This window comes from Crocodylus siamensis, chromosome 1 (assembly GCF_052110815.1).
Source record: "Crocodylus siamensis isolate JL-2025a chromosome 1, ASM5211081v1, whole genome shotgun sequence".
NCBI lineage: Eukaryota > Metazoa > Chordata > Crocodylia > Crocodylidae > Crocodylus > Crocodylus siamensis.
In genome coordinates, this window is record NC_143395.1 from 368,591,253 (window position 1) to 368,597,252 (window position 6,000).

Sequence of the window (6,000 nt, forward strand, 5' to 3'; positions counted from 1 at the left end):
TCCCTCCAGCTCTGAGAGCTCACTCTGTCTGCAGGTGGATGTTGGGGAACCCTAGCAGCGGGAGGTTCACCTTCAGGAACACCAGCTGCTCCACCAAACCAGGATCCAAGCAGGTGCAGTGTGGTGGGGTGTCACTACATCCCCAGCAATGCTAAACACCCTCTCGCTTGGAACACTAGTTGGTGGACAGGACAGGTGTTCATGGGCAACCATGGCCAGATCCTGCCACATCTGGCTGTGGTTTGCCCAGTAGACCAAGGGGGTCTCAGTCCAGTGGCTCCACATCCTCGGCAAGATAGGTATCCACTGAAGTCTCAGTGCTACCTGCCTGACTCTGGGGTCTGGTGTATCTGGACCCCAACATTGAAGCCATGCCCTTGGCCCACATTGCAAGCAGCTGGAGTGGAGGAGACTGGCAGGCACTGGTGCTGGGAGTGCTGGTATGGGAAAGTGGATCCCCCTCTTCCACATCCCCTTGTCTCTGCCCTTCTGCCTCCCTGACTCTGATGACCAGCACCTGTGTTCAGTGATCAAGGGTTTTGGTGCACATGCTCTCCTTCACCCTTGGGTCACACATGCTCACCAGCATGTGGACAATACTGGACTACAAGGGATCTAGCCATCTCCTGATGCTGTCCTTCAGCCACCTCACCAGTGCCTGCGTGTCTGGTGACAGCAGCTTGCCCCAACCAGGAACATTGATCCCCTGGAACCTCTCCATTTGGTTTTCAAGTTCCCTCACTATGGGGATCACCTGGCCAAGGAGGGCATCACCAGCAGTAAGGGTCTCAGTGGCCTCAAGGAAGGGCCTGAGGACCACCAAGATCTGGGAGATGGTATCCCACTCAGCTCTGTTAAGGGTCCCACTCTCCCCAAGCAAGGCCATCTCATGGATAGCCTGCTGTTGCTCCACCAACCTTCCCAGCATCTGGTATGTGGAGTTCCACCAAGTCTCCACATCCTGCATGATTTTGTGCTGTGGGATGCTCAGCTCTGCCTGTTTCTTCCATAGCATCTTGCCCCCCTTGATGCTGCAGTGGACTTATCCTGCCAACTTCCTGCATTCTGAAATCAGCTGAGTGGTAGTGACAGCGCCATCACCAGCAGCCCTGTCCCCCTCCAAGGCATCCCTGACTATGAGGTGCAGCTTGTGTGCCACACAGCAGACACCAACAAAGTTGGCATCATGGACCGCCTTGACCCCATTGTTGGTGACCATGAACCTGCAGAAGAGTTCACCCTGCCCAACGAGCCACCCTTGTACCATGTGGTTCATGGCTACCATGATCTCCCTTGCCGTGTGGGACTCATCCATCACTTTGGCTTAAAGGAGATCCCACCGACAGCCTGATTGATTGCACCAGTCTCCTGTGAGGGAGAGGTAGGCATGATCTCCACCCCGGCTGCTCCAGATGTCAGAGGTGAAGTGCAAGGCTACCTGTGGCCCTGCCTTGTGCAGCTCCTCCCTCAAGTATTCCCTGCATGCCTCATACGGGGAGGGCACCACTGTCCTGCCAAAGGTGGTGTGTGTGGCCACTTGGTAAGATAGGGCCACAAGCACCATAAGCTGCCTGAACACTGGCCACTCAACTAAGGAGAAGGGCTGACCATCCAAAGCAAGCATCTCCCCAATGCTCTGGGTGATCTCATTCACCCTTGCAACATGCCCCGCTTTGTCTGTGGCTTTCCCCCACCATTCCAGGGTGGTCTGCCTCCAATTTGGGGTCATGGGGGCTTTGGAGCAAGTGGGGGACTATCCCACTGGTACCAGGCTGTGGAGGAAGAAGGACAAAGAAGTGCTGCCTCCTGAGATGCAGCAGCATCACCATGGTGGTGAAGTGTTTCGCCTCCTTGCCCTGGCTAATCTGTCTTCGGCAGTGCTGGCAGATAACATATTTGGGATGATCTGCCACCTCAAAATGATCCCATGCTACACTCCCCCCCCACCCCACCCACTTCTGGGTTGAGGGTGGGGATCTTGCCTTATTCCCCCCTCAGCAGGCAGAGGCACAACAACAGGAGGAGCTGACTCAGCTGAGCCACTTGCCTCCAAAACCTCCTCTGAGGTGCCTTCCTGACAAGGAGACATGGTTCTAGGGAAACTTTGAGGTGTGTGGAGCACAAACTCAGACTCTCCCTTTGTCCCCAGAATTTCTTTAGCTAGGGTGCTCAGGTGCCCTAGTTGCAAATCCAGCTCCTCCTCTGGCAGTGGGAAGCTCTTGCCAGAAGATAAAATTGGAGTGGAGAAGACTGTCATTCTGCGGCTGGTGCCTATTTCTGGAGTTACAGGAGGTTGTGCACGTGCAGGGACTGCTCCCACCTCCTTGCTTCCACTGACAGCAGAAGACTCATGGCTGCCAGGAAAGAAGATGTGTCTATGTTGGGGGGGAGGGGAGGACAGGACCTGCAGCTCCAGCTCTCCCCCTATCCCCTCCAGCCCCTTGCCCTCCCCTGCCAGAAGACCTGGCACCTGCCTTTCCAGCACACTTCATATTGACCTTTCCTGTGCTGTAAAATGTGTGTGTGTGTGCGCGCGCGCACGTGCAGCTGTAATATCTCTTCTTCTCTCCATGTGTATAAGTAATAGTATATGTCTTCTTTTTTCTCTCTGATGTATGACTGTGTCTGACTTCTTCTGTGTTGTATTTACTGTCTGACTTCTGCTTCTATGTTGTGTTTACTGTTGTGTGTGTACCTAAAATAATGTTTTTCTTCTTCTATGACTCTCTGACTTCCGTGTTATGTTAATCTGAATCTCTATCTGACTTTTGTTGTCTGTAGTCTGATTGTAACTATAACTACTAATAAAAACTATATATAATCTGATCTCTTCTTCTGTGATTCTATGACTTCTGTGTTGTGTTAATCTGAATCTCTGACTTCTTCTGTGTTGTGTTTACTGTTGTGTGTGTGTGTGTGTGTGTGTGTGACAGGAGTCTCACTTTTGGAGCCTCTCTGCACGTGCAGCTCCAGATTTCTGCAATGGGCCCACCGCCTGCCTATTCCCGTCTGCCACGTCTTGATCTTGTTCATAAGTGAAGAATGATGAAACCTAGCGGGAGGCTGCCCATTTATGTGCGCCCTGAAGGTCGGGGGCGTTGTCTGCAGCTCCCTTCTTCCCCTGCACCGCAGCCCAAGCCTCGCAGTTGTTGCCAGAATGATCCTCCCCCGGGACATAGCATTGGGTCCCAGCCCCTTCTTTCGCCTTTTGGGTCGTCAGCGCCCTTCTCACTCTCGGGCTTTTTACTGCCCCTCGTCTGGGCTTGTCGTGCGCTTCCTGCGCTCGTTGCCCCCCCAGGGCCTTTTCTGCGCCTCTCGCGCCCGTTGCCCCCTCTGGGGCCTAAGCTGCGCCTCTCGGGATGGTTGCCCCCTCCAGGGCCTATGCCGCGCCTCTCAGGCTTCTTGCCCCCTCTAGGGCCTGAGCGCCCATTCGCAGCTGGGCTACAACCCCCACACACCGAGCGCCTCTCCGGTACTCGAAACGCTGTGCCCACTGTGGCGCTGCTCACTGTGCCCCCGCTGGGCACCGGGAACCCCCCAGCTGCTGGGGAGCCACCGTGAGGCCTCCTCACACCCCTACAGCCTCACCCAGTCCTCCGGTATAACAGCAACAAAAATCATGAGCCAAGTGGCTACAACATAACCAGAAGCCTACCGGCTCGTAACGTAATCATAAGCCCCGAGCTCATAGACCCAGCTCCACTCTATGGAGGCTCTGCCTTACCTCCATCCAAGTTCCCTTTTCCCCTGCATCATTGCGGCCGGTCAGCATGGTCAGGCTGCACCCTTGACCCGGGCTGCTCAGCTCACCCGCAGAGCTCCTGCTCTTGCGGTCGCCAGAGGGGAACTGAACTCCTGGCCTTCTATCTGGGCTTAAGAAGGGCTAAGTTCCACCCCTTCCTGGCTCCCGGCTTTCCTGGTTGCTAGGGCAACCAGCACCTGCACAATCCTAGTAACTGACAGTTGTGCTTCCCCTTTTCCGCCCCTAGGGGTCTCTCCCAAGCTATTCCTAGTCTCAGTCACAGGATGCCTGAGAGCCCTGTGACAGTGTGTAACTAATGTAATCTCTTATTCTTCTATGACTGAGTGTCTGACTTCTGTGTTGTGTTAATCTGAATCTCTAACTTCTTCTGTGTTGTCTTTAGTCTGTATGTAACTATAACTAATAATATTAATAACTATATATAACCTCTTCTTCTTTTTCTTCTATGAATGTCTGACTACTTCTGTGTTGTAATAATATCTGAATTCTTCTTCTATGATGTCTGTGTGTGGGTGTGTATAATGTATGCACTTCCCTGCACAGTGATGGATCACACTGCCAGGAAAAACACAGCTTTCTTTTTAAAAAGTGTTGGGGAAAAAAACCAAGAACAACTATAAATTGAAAGAAATGTATTGGATAACTATAAGTAGAGGGAATCTAGTTAGTAAGCTATAACCAATCCTTTCCAAAAACAAGACGTAGCAGGAGACTGACTAGGTAGGAAGCCAATCCAGTCCAGTTCCTTTCAGATGCTGTTGCCCAGGCAGAAACAGCTCATAAAAGGCACAGAAAGCTTGCAGACAGAGGCTTATATGCTGTTTCTACATCCCTCCCCCAGAGCACTGTGATTAGAAGGGGGCTCAGGGAAAGATCACAGTCACTGACCAGCTAGAGAGGTCAGTCTTCCCCCCCACTCCCTCTCCCTCTTATCAGTTTCTGTTCCCCTGAAAGACTGCCTTCTGAATCTCCAAATCTTTTCCAAATTGATTCATAGCATCCAAATCGATTTAGAGGGTTTTTGTCTTCTCCTGATTTTATTTGGATTCAGAGATTCGGTCTCCAAATCAGGCCAGGACTTCTCCAGATCAAATCATGGACTGAAGCTTTGCACAGCCCTACTGGGCATCCATGCATGCCCAACATTGGATCTGAGGCCATGCAGCATACAGCCCCTGGTACAAAGCATCTTATCTGAGAAATGTTGCAAACTCACAAACAATTTCTTTTCTCATGGCTCTGCAGGACCTGCAGCTGCATGCGGGGGAAGAGTCTATAGTTGGATGCCAGGATGTGGCCTCAGGGTTGGCACTACCCGCGGGCAGGGCCCTGTGGATGTGCCAGCTCCGCCAGAGGCAGATCCAGGATTGCACCATCCTCCTGGACTGGCTGGTGACAGCATCAGAGGACCATTAGATGGATGCAAAGGCCTGGCAGGTGGAGGATGTGGCCCATGAGGACACATGGGACCAGGCAGACTGGGAGTTGTGGGCACAGTTCCTGTCCCTGAAGCACGAGTGGGCAGCAGTTCTGTGGGAGCAAACTGCAGTCCTGGGCAGGACAGTGTAGGCCATGGATGACTGCCAGGAGCTGGACACCATCCTGGCTTTGGCAGTCACCTAAGTGCCACCCACCTGGAAGGTGGTCCAGGTCATCTGGAATGCCTCCAGCCACTACTCATCCCAGAGGTGGGGCTGAAAGCCAAGGAGGGCAAGGCTGACCCTGGCAGTGGCATCCAGCAGCTTGTTGTCAGCATCCCTGCTGGGGTCCAGCCAGCTAGACAGGATCCAGGCAGCAGCTGCTTGGTGGCCCTGGGATGGTGCGCTGTGGCCAGGCAGGCGGTCACTGTGCATGGTGGAGCTGGGAGGGCCCAGACAGCCATGGGCCAGCTGGCAGTTGGTGCAGCAGGCCCAGCACAGTGGCCAGCAGGAGTTCAGGGTTCTGATCATTGCTGTCAGTGGCAGGAGCTGGAGCAGCCATGGTGCAGGGAGGCAGAAACAGTGAGGAGAGAGTTGCTGCATGCTGCCCCTGCACTGTGCATGGTGCTCCTGCCCAGGCAAGTGGCTAGCTAGGCAGCAGAGAGCGGGACTGCCTTTTCAAGATGGCTGTTGGCTGCTGGCAGCTGCAGCCAGAGCCTCAAACTCCCCCCAGTGGTGGCAGAACCCATTGCAGGGCTGCAGGAAATGCCAGTAGCTTGATGCTAAGAGCAGCAAATCTGCTGCCATGTCCCTGCGTGT